This window comes from Heteronotia binoei, chromosome 17 (genome assembly GCF_032191835.1).
Source record: "Heteronotia binoei isolate CCM8104 ecotype False Entrance Well chromosome 17, APGP_CSIRO_Hbin_v1, whole genome shotgun sequence".
Classification (NCBI taxonomy): domain Eukaryota; kingdom Metazoa; phylum Chordata; class Lepidosauria; order Squamata; family Gekkonidae; genus Heteronotia; species Heteronotia binoei.
Window position 1 is genome coordinate 46,011,839 of NC_083239.1, and position 14,410 is coordinate 46,026,248.

A 14,410-nucleotide genomic window follows, 5' to 3' on the forward strand; every position below is an offset into this window, starting at 1 on the left:
TTTACGGGGTGGTTTGCCATTGCCTTCCCCAGTCATCTACACTTTCCCCCCAGCAAGCTGGGGACTCATTTTACCGACCTCAGAAGGACGGAAGGCTGAGTCAACCTCAAGCCGGCTACCTGAAAACCCAGCTTCCACCGGGGATCGAACTCAGGTCGTGAGCAGAGCTTAGGACTGCAGTGTTGCAGCTTTAACACTGCACCACAGGGCTCTTGGGAGACCCTGGTTCAAATCCCCACTCTTCTCATGGAAGTTTGCTGGGTGATTTTGGGCCAGTCACATTCTGTCCATCTATCCTACCTCACAGAGTTGTGGTGAGGCTAAAATGAGAACAGTGGAAGCTATGCCGAGTCCCCACTGAGGAGAAAGGCGGGGATTCAGTGAAGCAAATACAGAAATACGATCACCATCTTCAAGGACTTGAAGGGCTGTCCTATAGAGGATGGGGTGGAATTGTTTTCTGTGGCCCCAGAAGGTAGGACCAGAACCAATGGGTTGAAATTCCTGACCGTTAGAGTGGTTCCTCAGTGGAACAGGCTTCTTCGGGAGGTGGTGGGCTCTCCTTCCTGGGAGGTTTTTAAACAGAGGCTAGATGGCCATCTGACAGCGATGAAGATCCTGTGAGTTTAGGGGGAGGTATTTGTGAGTTTCCTGCATTGTTCAGGGGGTTGAACTAGATGACCCTGGAGGTCCCTTCCAACTCTGTGATTCTAGGATTCTATCCTGTGAATTTAGGGGGAGGCGTTTGTGAGTTTCCTGCATTGTGCAGGGGGTTGGACCAGATGACCCTGGGGGTCCCTTCCAACTCTATGATTCTAGGATTCTATCCTGTGAATTTAGGGGGAGGCGTTTGTGAGTTTCCTGCATTGCGCAGGGGGTTGGACTAGATGACCCTGAATGTCCCTTCCAACTCTAGGATTCTATGATTCTAAATAAATGTTGGTGTGCAGATAACAACTCCATCAATTGCATTTCCTCTTGCAGATACAAACCAGCAAAAAGGCGGAGCTGCCGGCCTGAGCTGCTCAGCAGGAATCGTTGTGGGAGCCTTGCTGGTTTTTCTCACCTGGACGGACACGTTTCCCTCCCTCTTCCATGGGCTCCGCTGTGAGTATCACCCCCACCACTTGTACACGGAAGAGGATTCCCAGACACCAACTTCCAGGTGAAGCCTGGCCCTCTCCCAGAATTATGACTGATCTGCAAATGACAGATATCAGTTTCCCCTGGAGGAAAGAGCTGCTTGGGAGGGAGGGAGGGAGCAGAGTTGCCAATCCCCAGGTAGGGGCAGGGGATCCCCCGGTTTGGAAGCCCTCTCCCTGCTTCAGGGTCATCAGGAAGGAGGGGGGGAGAGGGAAATGTCTCCTGGGCACCCCATTATTTCCTATGGAGACTGATTCCCATATGATAGAATGGAGAATTGATCCACGGGTATTTGGGCCTCTGGGGGGGGGCTGTTTTTTGAGGTGGAGGCACCCAATTTTCGGCATAGCATCCAGTGCCTCTCGCCAAAATACCCTCTTAGTTTCAAAAGGATTGGACCAGGGGGTCCAATACTATGAGACCCCAAAAGAAGGTGCCCCATCCTTCATTATTTCCAGTGGAGAGAAGGCATTTAAAAGGTGTGTGCTCCCTCTAAATCTGATGGCCAGAACTCCCTTTGGAGTTCAGTTATGCTTGTCACAACCTTGCTGTTGGCTTCACTCCCAACGTTTCCTGGCTCCACCCCCAATGTCCCCAGATATTTCATGAAGTGGACTTGGCAACCCTAGGAGGGAGGGAGGGAGGACTCTAGGGCACCGTCCCCAACTGCAGTCCCCACCCCCTTCCCAAATCCTGCCTCTTCTCCTCCACACCTTTTAAATGCCTTCCCTCCATTGGAAATAATGAAGGATAGGGACACCTTCTTTGGGAGCTCATAGAATTGGACCCCCTGGTCCAATCTTTTTGAAACTTGGAGGGGGCTTTGAGGAGAGGCACCAGATGCTCTGCTGAAAATTTGGTGCCTCTACTTCAAAAAAACAGCCCCCCCCAGAGCCCCACATACCCATTAGATCAATTATCCATTATACCCTGGGAATCACTCTCCATAGGGAATAATGGAGTGTCCAGCAGACATTCCTCCTGAGCTTTCTGATGACCCTGAAGTGGGGGGGTTGGCCTCCAAACCAGGGGATCTCCTGTCCGCACCTGGGGATTGGCAACCCTAGACAGAGCATTTGACCTAGCCCAGGGAGAGGTAAATTCGAAGTGCCACTCCACTGTGAAGTTCTCGGGGCTAGGCCTACCTCGCAAGGCAGTTGTGAAGATGAAAAAGGCATAGGATAAGAATGCCTGTAGGCCGTTGCTCCTCAGAGAAAGGGCAGAATATGAGCGAGGCGCATGAGCCCGATTTCCCTGCTTTTACAGCCTCTTCATCTCGGCCTGGGCATCTTCTGTGATGAAGGTCAAAGGTGAAGATCAACAACCTCTGTGCTGGGAAGGTATGTTGGTGGGGGACCCAGTTTGACATAGGGTCGCCAAGTCCAATTCAAGAAATATCTGGGGACTTGGAGGGTGGAGCCAGGAGACTTTGGGGGTGGAGCCAGGAGACTTTGGGGGTGGAGTCAGGACACTTTGGGAGACTTTGACTTACTTTGTAAGCTCTTGGAGGATTGGCTACAGCAGGGGGACGTGGACTAATATGCAAAGGAGCTCCTGCTAGAATTCTACCCTGAGCAAACTTATTGTCTGTTTATTATTTGCTTTACTTATACCCTGCCTTTCCCCTAAACGGGGACCCACAGTGGTATACCTCCTTCCCATCGCCTCCATTTTATCCTCACAACAACCCTGTGAGGTAGGTTAGGCTGAGAGTGTGTGATCAACCCAAGGTCACCCAGCAAGCTGGGATGAGTGGGGATTCAAACCTGGGGCTTCCAGATCCAAGTCCAACACTCCAACCATGACTCCAAAGCCCCCTCCCCCATTACAGTTGTTCCTAAATGGGTAAGAGAGCCAGCAGGCTTCATCCTCATCCTACCCCTATAACAACCCAGTTCGTTCAGAGCCAAACCTGAGCCCAGTACCTAGAACACAGAATGATGCAGGTCCACTGAGCATACACAGAGTGCACCCGCAAAGAACACACCTGGAATTGCAGGGCAAACCTTCTGCAGGTCCTCTGAGCATGCACAGAGTGCACCGGCAAAGAACACACCTGGGATTGCAGGGCAAAGCTTCTGCAGGTCCTCTGAGCATACACAGAGTGCACCAGCATAGAACACACCTGGGACTGTGGGGCAAAGCTTCTGCAGGTCCTCTGAGCATGCACAGAGTGCACCAACAAAGAACACACCTGGGATTGTGAGGCAAAGCTTCTGCAGGTCCTCTGAGCATGCACAGAGTGCATCAGCAAAGAACACACCTGAAATTGGGGGCAAATCTTCTGCATCAAAAGAAAGATGCAAACTTTGTCCACTTCACATTGCAGAAATCTGGTCACTGATAACTGGAGAAAAACCCTGTATCCGGCAGCAGGTCCTATAATAGCCACCAGGTGGCAGCCTTGTCCTCAAATCCCCAAATGCAGCTGATAAAAGCATAATTTTGGGGTTGCCAACGAATTAGAACTAAAGTGACCTCACCTGTCCTTGTGCCTTGAACACCTGCTTAAGCTGCAAGAAATCAGCCAGGGAAGTTTTTTTTTAGAAGGGGTGCCAATCTCCAGGTGGGACTCAGTGATCTCCCAGAAATAGACCTGTCACCTGATCTTTAGATGATAAAGGTCAGTTCCCCTGGTGGAAACAGCCACTTTGGAAGATGGGCCATCATATTAGTATTATATCCCACTGAGGCCCCTCCCCTCCCCAAATCTCTCAACCCCAAAAAACTTCATGTATTTCCCAGCCAGGACTTAGCAATGCTACAGACCAGGGGTGGCCAAACTACAGCTCGGGAGCCACATGCGGCTCTAGCACACATCTTGTGTGGCCCTCAAAGCCCCCACAGTCCCACCATCCCATCAGCCAGCTTGGAGAAGGCATCTCTCTCTTTAAATCACTTCTTCAAGCCAGCCAGCAGCTTGGAGAATGCATTCAAATTAAAGTTTCTCTCTCTCTCTCTCTCTCTCTCTCTCTCTCTCTCCCTCTCTCCCTTCCTCCCTCCCTCCCTCCCTTCCTTCCTCCCTCCCTTCCTTCTTTCCTCCCTCCCTTCCTTCCTTCCTTACTCCTTCCTTCCTCCCTCCCTCCCTTCTTTCCTTCCTCCCTCCCTTCCTTCTTTCCTCCCTCCCTCCCTCCCTCCCTTCCTTCCTTCCTTCCTTCCTCCTTCCTTCCTTCCTCCCTTCCTTACTCCCTCCCTCCCTTCTTTCCTCCCTCCCTCCCTCCCTCCCTTCCTCCCTCCCTTCCTTCCTTCCTTCCTTCCTTCCTTCCTTCCTTCCTTCCTTCCTTCCTTCCTTCCTTCCTTCCTTCCTGTTTTATGTAAATTGTTTTATGTAAATCATGGGATACCATGTCTTGTTAGCCGCCCTGAGCCTGCTTTGGCGGGGAGGGCGGGATACAAATAAAAGTTTATTAGTCCAAGGAAGACTCCAAAGAGCACGGCGGCCACTTTTGGCTTGAAAGCAGCCAGGCAGTGCAGGGGGAAAGCGGTGGCGTGGCAGCATTCTTGTGTGCCGCCCATTGCTCTCTCCCCGCATGCCACCCTGCACAATGATGTCACTAGTGATGTCATCGGTGTGCTACACGCGCATGAGAAATAAAATCTAAAAGGGAGTTTGGTGGGGGGTGGCGCGGGGGTCTGTCAGGAGCGGCAGAACCCCTAGCCCCGGACCTGTCTGCGCAATTCCTAATTTCTTCCTCCTAATCTCTGCATTTCCTCCACAGTTTCTTCTCCCACTTAAGAGGCTTGCTACAACCAGAAGAAGTTTTGCCCTGTCTTTATTTATGAGCCAAAACGAAGCAAGAACAGAGATCCGGCGCTGGGTTGTTCTTTTGCTGTGTCCCGATCTTTCCCCCCAAAATAAAGTGCTTTTCCCCAATTAAAGTTGTTATCTGCAAAGCCTAGCAAGTGCCAAACTGGACGGTCAACGGGGGCTTTTGGTGGTTCTGTATGAGTTAATAAACTTCTTTTTGATGTGAACATGGAGACTACGAAGAAAATAGCAAAGTTTTGAGCTCAAGCAATAAAATTTTGCTCCGTATATAATTCTCAAGTAAATATGGGATCCTGATTTGTCAATCTGTTTTACTAGAGTTGTAAACAGGGGTGGAATTCTAGCAGGAGCTCCTTTACATATCAGGCCACACCCCCTGACATAGCTAATCCTCCAAGAGTTTACAGAAAAGAGCCGTGTAAGCTCTTGGAGGATTGGCTACATCAGGGGTATGTGGCCTAATATGCAAAGGAGCTCCTGCTAGAATTCCACCCCTGGTTGTAAATTTGTGTTTTTAACTGTAAGAATGTTTTCTTTTTTGTGTGCGATTGTTGTAGTACTTTTTGTGCATACTGGCCATGCGTCGTTAATAAACCTAAATATGAAATCGGGACGCCTGCTTGTATCTTTCCTGAAGCCTGCAAAGTGTTTTCCGAAAGTGGGAGGGCCTGGTGGGACTTTTGCCAAACAAGGCTTCTGATTGGCTATTGGAGATTTGATTGGCTCTGCAGATTTTTAAAAAGCATCCCAAGAGGGAACATACCCCTTCCGTTTGAGATTACATGCTGGCTGGGGCTGATGGAAGTTGTAGGCAAAAAACATCTGGAGAGTTACCGTTGGCCACTCCTGTTTATAGCACTGGGATGGAATGAAGGGAGGAGGCCGGTAACATGTTGCGTTGGAAGGAGGGAGAATTCATTAATTATCATAGGGCATTACGTGTAGCCTAGCCAGGAGCTCCTAAGATTGTCCGGCAGCCAGAAGTTCTAGCTCAGAGATGTCAAACTCATTTGTTATGAGGGCCAGATCTGACATAAATGAGACCTTGTCAGGTTGAACCATGTGTGTCATAAAATGTAATACCAGGTAGCGGAGACATGAATTTTATAAAAGACACAAACACAAAGATTTTTTTTTAAACTCTAAAAGTAATACATGCCCAAAAGATTAGCACTCTTGCAATATATATATATATATATATAATGGTTTTAACATGGTTTTTCTGGCCACTGTGTGACACAGAGTGTTGGACTGGATGGGCCATTGGCCTGATCCAACATGGCTTCTCTTATGTGACACAGAGTGTTGGACTGGATGGGCCCTTGGCCTGATCCAACATGGCTTCTCTTATGTTCTTATGTGACTCAGAGTGTTGGACTGGACGGGGCCTTGGCCTGATCCAACATGGCTTCTCTTGTGTTCTTATGTGACCCAGAGTGTTGGACTGGATGGGCCATTGGCCTGATCCAATATGGCCCGTCTTATGTTCTTATGTATTTAACAGTCTTTGATAACTGAAGGAAGCAAGAGAGAGGGAGAAGGAAGCAGACTTGCTTGCGGGCCTGGTAGGAGCCCTCCGGGGACCTGATTTGGCCCCTGGGCCAGACGTTTGACACCTCTTCTTTTATCGTTATGCGCCACTAGGTGGCGAACTAGACTTGGTGTGTTTTTTTAGGCAAGAGATGTTTCAGAGGTGGTTTACCACTGCTTGTCTCTGTGTCGTGTCCCTGATATTCCTTGGTGGTTGCCCTCCCCAATACTAGCCAGGATCGACCCCTGCTTAGCTTCCGAGATCTGACGGGATCAGCTAGCCTGGGTCATCCAGGTCAGGGCAAAGAGGGAGAACTTTCACAGGTATGCCTTCTTCCTACCTGGTAATGCAACAGGCACAGGCTCTCTTTTAAAACTACCACTCGGAGCAGGCAGGGCTTCTTTTTGTAGCAGGAACTCATTTGCATATTAGGCCACATGGGGTGGAATTCTAGCAGGAGCTCCTTTGCATATTAGGCCACACACCCCTGACGTAGCCAATCCTCCAACAGCTTACAGGGCTCTTCGTACAGGGCCTACTGTAAGCTCCGGTAGGATTGGCTACATCAAGAGGGTGTGGCCTAATATGCAAAGGACGTCCTGCTAGAATTCCGTACAGGGCTCTTAGTACAGGGCCTACTGACAGCTCCAGGAGGATTGGCTACATCAGGAGGGTGTGGCCTAATATGTAAAGGAGGTCCTGCTAGAATTCCTTACAGGGCTTTTCGTACAGGGCCTACTGTAAGCTCTGAGAGGATTGGCTACATCAGGAGGGTGTGGCCTAATATGCAAAGGAGGTCCTGCTAGAATTCCTTACAGGGCTCTTAGTACAGGGCCTACTGACAGCTCCAGGAGGATTGGCTACATCAGGAGGGTGTGGCCTAATATGTAAAGGAGGTCCTGCTAGAATTCCTTACAGGGCTTTTCGTACAGGGCCTACTGTAAGCTCTGGGAGGATTGGCTACATCAGGGGTGTGGGGCCTAATATACAAAGGAGTCCCTGCTACAAAAAAAGCTCTGGGGGAAAGGGGACGTACCGTGTCCAGCCATCCAACCTGCACCCCTCCCATGTCTTCTAGGACAACCTTGTCTAGGCTGCCTACCTGCCCCATCTGTGGCAGATTTCAGGGCACAGAAGGGGATCTGGCTTGCAACTTTGCCCCCCCCCCCCCCCTTTAACTGTTCTCAAGCCAGTTTCCGACTCCCGTCCCCACATTTGCAATCCTGTCCTTTGCTCAACAGAAGCGGGAAGTGTTGAGGAGACCCAGAACCATCAGTTCCTTTGCCACTTAAGAAGTTGACACAAGGGATCGCAGTAACCCTTTGTAATTCTTTGGCAAACCTTCTAGAAACAGACGTGGAAGGCCCAGTTAGGCTGCTATCAGATTTCAGAAGCTAAGCAGACAATGGCAAACCACCTCTGAAACGTCTCTGGCCAAAGCCGGATTAACAATGAGGCCAAGTAGGCACTGGCCTGCGGGCCCCCATGCTTTTAGGGGCCCTGGGGCAGCTTCTTCCCCCTGCTTGCAGCCCTCCCAGCCTGCACGCACAGCCAGCAACTGAGCTGCTCTTTGCCCGACTTACCTGGTGCGGCTGCTGGTGTCTTCGCCAAGTTTGCCTCTCTCTGCCTCTTCCCCGCAGCTTAGTCAAAGGGGCTTTTGAGAAGAGGCCTGCAGGCTGCAGCAGGGGCCGTGGGCGGTGGGGCAGGTGCTCAGACTGAGATAATTTGCGAGGGGGCCCCCAAGATTTCGACCGCCTAGGAGCCTCCACAGGGTTTAATCCGGCCCTGTCTCTGGCCTTGAATATGCCACTAGGGGTCACCTGTGACTTAATGCAAACAAAGTCAGCTGTGTGATTGAGCAAGCCTGGCAGATGAAGTTGTGATGCAGAAGGAAGCAAGAGAGAGAGAAGGAAGCAGATGACAGGGAGTTGCTCGCAGGCAGGATAGGAGCCCTTCGGGGGCCTGATCCGGCCCTTGGGCAGCATGTTTGACACCCCTGCCTTAGAACATTCAGACAGAGGTTATCCACTGAGTTGGATGGATGATTGGTGAATCCGAACACAGCTCTGGCCACTATGGCCTTTCCTATCTAGAGCTGCCAGCAGGCCTGGAGAAAAGGCTCCTGACCTTTTGACTGTGGCTTAATGTGTGGAAATCGGCAAGGATAGGGCGCGGAGGTAAAGAACAGTCAGCCAGGAAATAGCATCCCATTAAACGATCTGCAAAAGCGAAAGGGACCTTTTCCCCTCCAGGCAGTTGGCAACCCTGTAATCGTACCCCTTCTCTTGTTCCTAGCCCTGCACTAGGGTTGCCAAGTCCAATTCAAAAAATATCTGGGGACTTTGGGGGTGGAGCCAGGAGACATTGGGGGTGGAGCCATGAGCAAGGATGTGATAAGCAGAATTGAACTCCAAAAGGAGTTCTGGCCATCTCATTTAAAGGGATCGCACACCTTTTAAATTCCTTCCCTCCGCTGGAAATAATGAAGGATAGGGGCACCTTCTTTTGGGGCTCATAGAATTGGACCCCCTGGCCTATTCCTTTTGAAACCTGGAGGGTGTTTTGAGGACAGGCATCAGATGCTATGCTGGAAATTTGGTGCTACTACCTCAAAAAATAGCCCCCTCCAGAACCCCAGATAGCCGTGGATCAATTCTCCATGATTCCCTATGGGAATCAGTCTCCATAGGAAATAATAGTAGGCATTCCCCACCCACTTTCTGATGACCCTAAAGTGGGGGGAGGATCTCCAAACCGGGGGATCCCCTGCCCCCGCCTGGGGATTGGCAACCCTACCCCGCACTTCTGCCTTCAGCAGCATTGGGGCCTATTAAAATCTACAACGCGCAGCTTTTCGCAGCCTGTTTCCAGGCCCGAGGAAAGAATTCTTGCAAACCAATTGCCCAGTTTCCAGCTGCCCGTGGGCCAAAATAATCTCTCCTTCTGGAAACTGGAAGATCGGAGGGGGAAACCTGTCTGTCTGATCCGCTCCTCGGCTTTGCAGCAGCAAGAAAGAGCGGGAAGAAACCTCGAACTCATGCCCGCCCGCCTGGAAGTTTCCTCATTGCCTGGGAGGTGCTGATCATTAGCGGAGCCAGTTAATAAATTCCAGAAGCAAACCTCTGGAGCGCAGAGGTGGTTGCTTAACCCAAACCTGAGGAATGCAGGAAATGCTCGTTCTGGAATGGAGATGTATTCATTCATGGGCATTATGATCTCAGGTCGCTGGACTTTACCCTATTTGCGGGAGATAACAGTGCAATTTGGAGTTTGAGGGGGGCACCTTTCTGCTCGAAAACTCCCTCAGGCAAGGAGGCTTTTCCCAGCAGGAAAACAGTAACCCTTTACCAGCTGAATTTTCACAATGGACAGCCGTCAATATGAACATATGAAGCTGCCTTATACTGAATCAGACCCTTGGTCCATCAAAGTCAGCATTGTCTACTCAGACTGGCAGCGGCTCTCCAGGGTCTCAAGCTGAGGTTTTCCACACCTATTTGCCTGGACCCTTTTGAGTTGGAGATGCCGGGGATTGAACCTGTAACCTTCTGCTTCCCAAGCAGATGCTCTGCCACTGAGCCACTGTCCCTCCCCTAATAAAATTGCTGGATTATTTGAACCAGGGGTGGAATTCTAGCAGGAGCTCCTTTGCATATTAGGCCACACCCCCTGATGTAGCCAATTCTCTAAGAGCTTACAAAAAAGAGCCTTGTAAGCTCTTGGGGGATTGGCTACATCAGGGCTATGTGGCCTAATATGCAAAGGAGCTCCTGCTAGAATTCCGCCCCTGATTTGAACAAAGATTGCATATTTGGAGGGCTTTTTTGAGCAGTAAGCAAAGGAACGCAACTCCGATTGGCTTGGCACCGGGGGTGTGGCTTATTATTCAAATGAGCCTGCGTATTTGAACAGCAGGTTCTGTGCTTAATGCAGGTTTATTTACACACAGGCAGCGTTCCCTCTGAGCTAGCGTGAGCTAGCTCACAGATATTTAGCCTCCAGCTCACACCTTTTTGTCTTAGCTCAGGAAGGATGACCCCGGAGCACAATAATTTATGCAGTAGCTCGCAACTTTAACGCCAGTAGCTCACAAAGTAAAATTTTTGCTCACAAGACTCTGCAGTTAAGAGGGAACTTTGCACACAGGGCTTTTTTTGTCGCAGGAACTCCTTTGCATATTAGGCCCACAGCCCCTGATGTAGCCAATCCTCCTGGAGCTTACAGTAGGCCCTGTAAGAAGAGCCCTGGAAGCTCTTGGAGGATTGGCTACATCAAGGGGGTGTGGTCTAATATGCAAAGGAGTTCCTGCTATAAAAAAGCCCTTGAAAACACGAAATGTAGGATTCACACACACACCCCTCTCTCTGCTTCTAGTGTGTTGGGTGTTCTCATGTTTCCCCCATTCAATTGCATACAACCTCTCCTACATTTAAGTGTAGTCTGGCTTTCATGCAATTCCCCCCCACCACCCTCTTCAAACTGACATCAGTTTGTGCACATTCTTTCATCCCCTCCTTACCACCAATCAGCAACGGACTCTTCCAATCCCTCTCTGGAAAGCCTTCTCAAAAGCACCTCAGAGCTCCAAACTGCATGTTTCTTAGGGTTCCTCCACCCGGGAGGTTCCAAACCTGCCGGCCCAAATTGGGCTGCGGGGGGAACCTCCTCCAACATCGTCGGCACAATGACGTCACCCGGAAGTGACGTCATTGTGATGTTGCGCGGCGGCAGCTCTAGGCGTTTTAGGGAAAACTCTATGGTTTTCCCGGACGCTTTAGCCATTTGGGAGGAAAAACTCTATGGTACAATAGATTTTCCCAGAAACACCTAGAGCGGCCGCAAGCAACGGCACCGGCGCAATAATGTCACTTTTGGAGAAGGCTGGGGACTTGGCAACCCTATAGGGAACAGAAGACCTAAATACGAAAAAAAACAGGACACAGTTTGAAACCTGACCTTGCAGTAGGGTTGCCAGCCTCCAGTAGGGTTGCCAATCCCCAAATGGGGGCAGGGGATCCCCCGCTTTGGAGGCCCTCCCCCCGCTTCAGGGTTGTCAGAAAGCGGGGGGGGAGGGGAGGGAAATGTCTGCTGGGAACTCTATTGTTCCCTATGGAGATTTATTCCCATAGAAAATCATGGAGAATTGATCTGCGGGTATCTGGGGCTCTGGGGGGGGCTGTTTTTTGGGGTAGAGGCACCAAATTTTCAGTATAGCATCTAGAGCCTCTCCCCAAAATACCCCCCAAGTTTCAAAAAGATTGGACCAGGGGGTCCAATTCTATGAGCCCCAAAAGAAGGTGCCCCTATCTTTCATTATTTCCTATGGAAGGAAGGAATTGAATTGAAAAGGTGTGCCGTCCTTTTAAATGTGATGGCCAGAACTCCCTTTGGAGTTCAGTTATGCTTGTCGCAGCCTTGATCTTGGCTCCACCCCTAATGTCTCCTGGCTCCACCCCCAAAGTCCCCAGATTTTTCTTGAATCGGACTTGGCAACCCTAACTCCAGGCAGAGGCTGGAGATCTCCCGCTTTGACAACTAATCTCCAGCTGGCAGAGATCAGCTCCCCCGGAAAAATGGCCGCTTGGAAGGGTGGGCTCTATGGCATTGGACCCTGCTGAGGCCCCTCCCTTCTCCAAGCCCCGCCCTCTCCTGGCTCCACCCCCAATGTCTCCAGATATTTCCCAACACAGACCTGGCAACCCTACCTCGCGGCCTTCCACCAGTCCCTTTATCATCTCTCCGGCCTGCAAGAAGGAATTGTCTTTCTCTGCATGTTTAAAAAAAGAGAGCTCTTTTCAGTGAATCATTCTCTTGACGCTTTGTGAACCTGTTCAAGCATTCCTTATCTCTGAATCGCCCGTGCCAAATTCCACAGCAAAGACCGCTGGTTTTTGTAGGCAGCCGATGACGCATAATAGCAGCCCTCGTTGACTTCCAAACCATCTTGGGAAACTTCTGTGAACAGGGATGCAAACGCCAGAGAAGGCAGGCCGGGTTAGCCTATCGCGGGCATCAAAACTGAAGAGGCGGCTGATGGCACTTGAAGAAGCTGAAATATTTATCGGGGCAGAAACACCTGTGAGCTACAAAGCCTTCTTTGGCAACTGCGTGAAGCATATCCTCAGCAGGCATATGCATGCCACAGTAGACTCCCTTTTTTGTTTCTGGAAAGATGCAATCAAGACCAGTTCCCAAAAGACAGGCTCAGCTGCCAAATTAAAACACACACACACACACACACACACCCCCCAGCAGATCAAGAAACAATAAAAACAACTTGGGGCCCGTGGGCGCCAAAGGCATCTACTGATACTAGGGTTGCCAAGTCCAATTAAAGAGAAATCTGGGGACTTTGGGGGTGGAGCCAGGAGACTTTGGGGGTGGAGTCAGGAGACATTGGGGGTGGAGCCAGGAGACATTGGGGGCGGAGCCAGGAACAAGGATGTGACGAGCATAATTGAACTCCAAGGGAGTTCTGGCCATCACATTTAAAGGGACAGCACACCTTTTTAAATGCCTTTCTTCCATAGGAAATAATTAAGGATAGGGGCACCATCTTTTGGGGCTCATAGAATTGGACCCTCTGGTCCAATATTTTTGAAACTTGGGGGGTATTTGGGGGAGAGGCACTAGCTGCTATACTAAAAATCTGGTGCCTCTATCTCAAAAAATAGCCCCCCCCAGAGCCCCCAATACCCATGGATCAATTTCCTATTATTCTCTATGGGATTCGTTCTCCATAGGGAATAATAGAGTGCCTAGTAGACATTTCCCTCCCCACCACAATTTCTAAAGGGGGGGGCTCCATACCAGGGAATCCCCCCTACCTGCCCCCTCCCTCTCTCTCACACACACACACGCAAATACTTACCGTACTTGGTCTTCTTCCAGCAGAATTTGCTCGCTGTGAAAATGAAAGCAAGCTGCACAGGAAAAGAAAGGGAGGGGCCGTTCCTGTTTCCTGTGCAGCCTTAAAGGGACACATTTTAAAAACGGATCCCAAGCTGTAAAACAACATGATGCCTACAGGTCTGTTCTCTCCCCGCCCCCAGATTTTTTAAGAGCGGGGGAGGAGGCTGAAAATTCGGGGGGTCCCCCGCCAGGGCGGGAGGGTTGGGAAGCCTAACTAATACCTTTCTTGGTACCTGTCAAATGTTTTTAGCAGGGTTTTTTTTAAAATATCAGGAACTCCTTTGCATATTAGGCCACACCCCTCTGATGTAGCCAATCCTCCCGGCGCTTAGAGTAAGCCCTGGAAGCTTTTGGAGGATTGGCTCCATCAGGGGTGTGTGGCCTGATGTGCAAAGGAGTTCCTACTACAAAATGAGCCCTGGTTTTTAGAAAGTGGGAGGGGCTAGGTGTGGTGTTTGCCCAGCACGGATTCTGATCAGCTGTACATAATAATCGGCTTCCACTTAAACAGGGCTTCGGCCTGAAATGTTGAAGAATTTCCTTTATAGTTATGTATAAAACCTCGCTCTTCTTACACAGCCTACTGTGGAGGATTGGCTACATCAGGGGGTGTGGCCTAATATGCAAAGGCGTTCCTGCTACAAAAAAAGCCCTTGTGCCCACTGCCCTGGGTCTAGGGGTGCCAATCCCCAGGTGGGGGCAGAAGATCCCCTGGTTTGGAGGCCCTCCCCCCCCCCGCTACAGGGTCATCAGAAAGCAGGGGGAGGGGAGGGAAATGTTTTTGGGAACTCTATTCTTCCCCATGGAGACTTATTCCCATAGGAAATAATGGAGAATTGAGCTATGAGTATCTGGGGCTCTGGGAGGGCTGTCTTTTGAGGTAGAGGCACCATAGCTTCAGCATAGCATCCAACACCTCTCCCCAACAAACCCCCCAAGATTCAAAAAGACTGAACCAGGGGGTCCAATTCTATGAGCCCCCAAAGACGGTACCCCTATCTTTCATTATTTCCTATGGAAGGAAGGCATTTAAAAAGGTGTGCGGTCCCTTTAAA

The 14,410-nt window shown here is 50.3% G+C and overlaps 1 protein-coding gene across 1 annotated transcript in view; it reads right to left on the reverse strand.

Moving 5' to 3' along the window:
- LOC132586416 (carcinoembryonic antigen-related cell adhesion molecule 8-like) overlaps positions 1-12,191 on the reverse strand; it is a 256,268-nt gene extending 244,077 nt beyond the window's left edge. Inside the window, exon 1 of the mRNA XM_060258496.1 lies at positions 12,149-12,191. The gene's annotated coding sequence lies outside the window, so the exon portion shown is untranslated. The remainder of the gene's footprint in view (positions 1-12,148) is intronic.
- Positions 12,192-14,410: the final 2,219 nt, after the last annotated feature.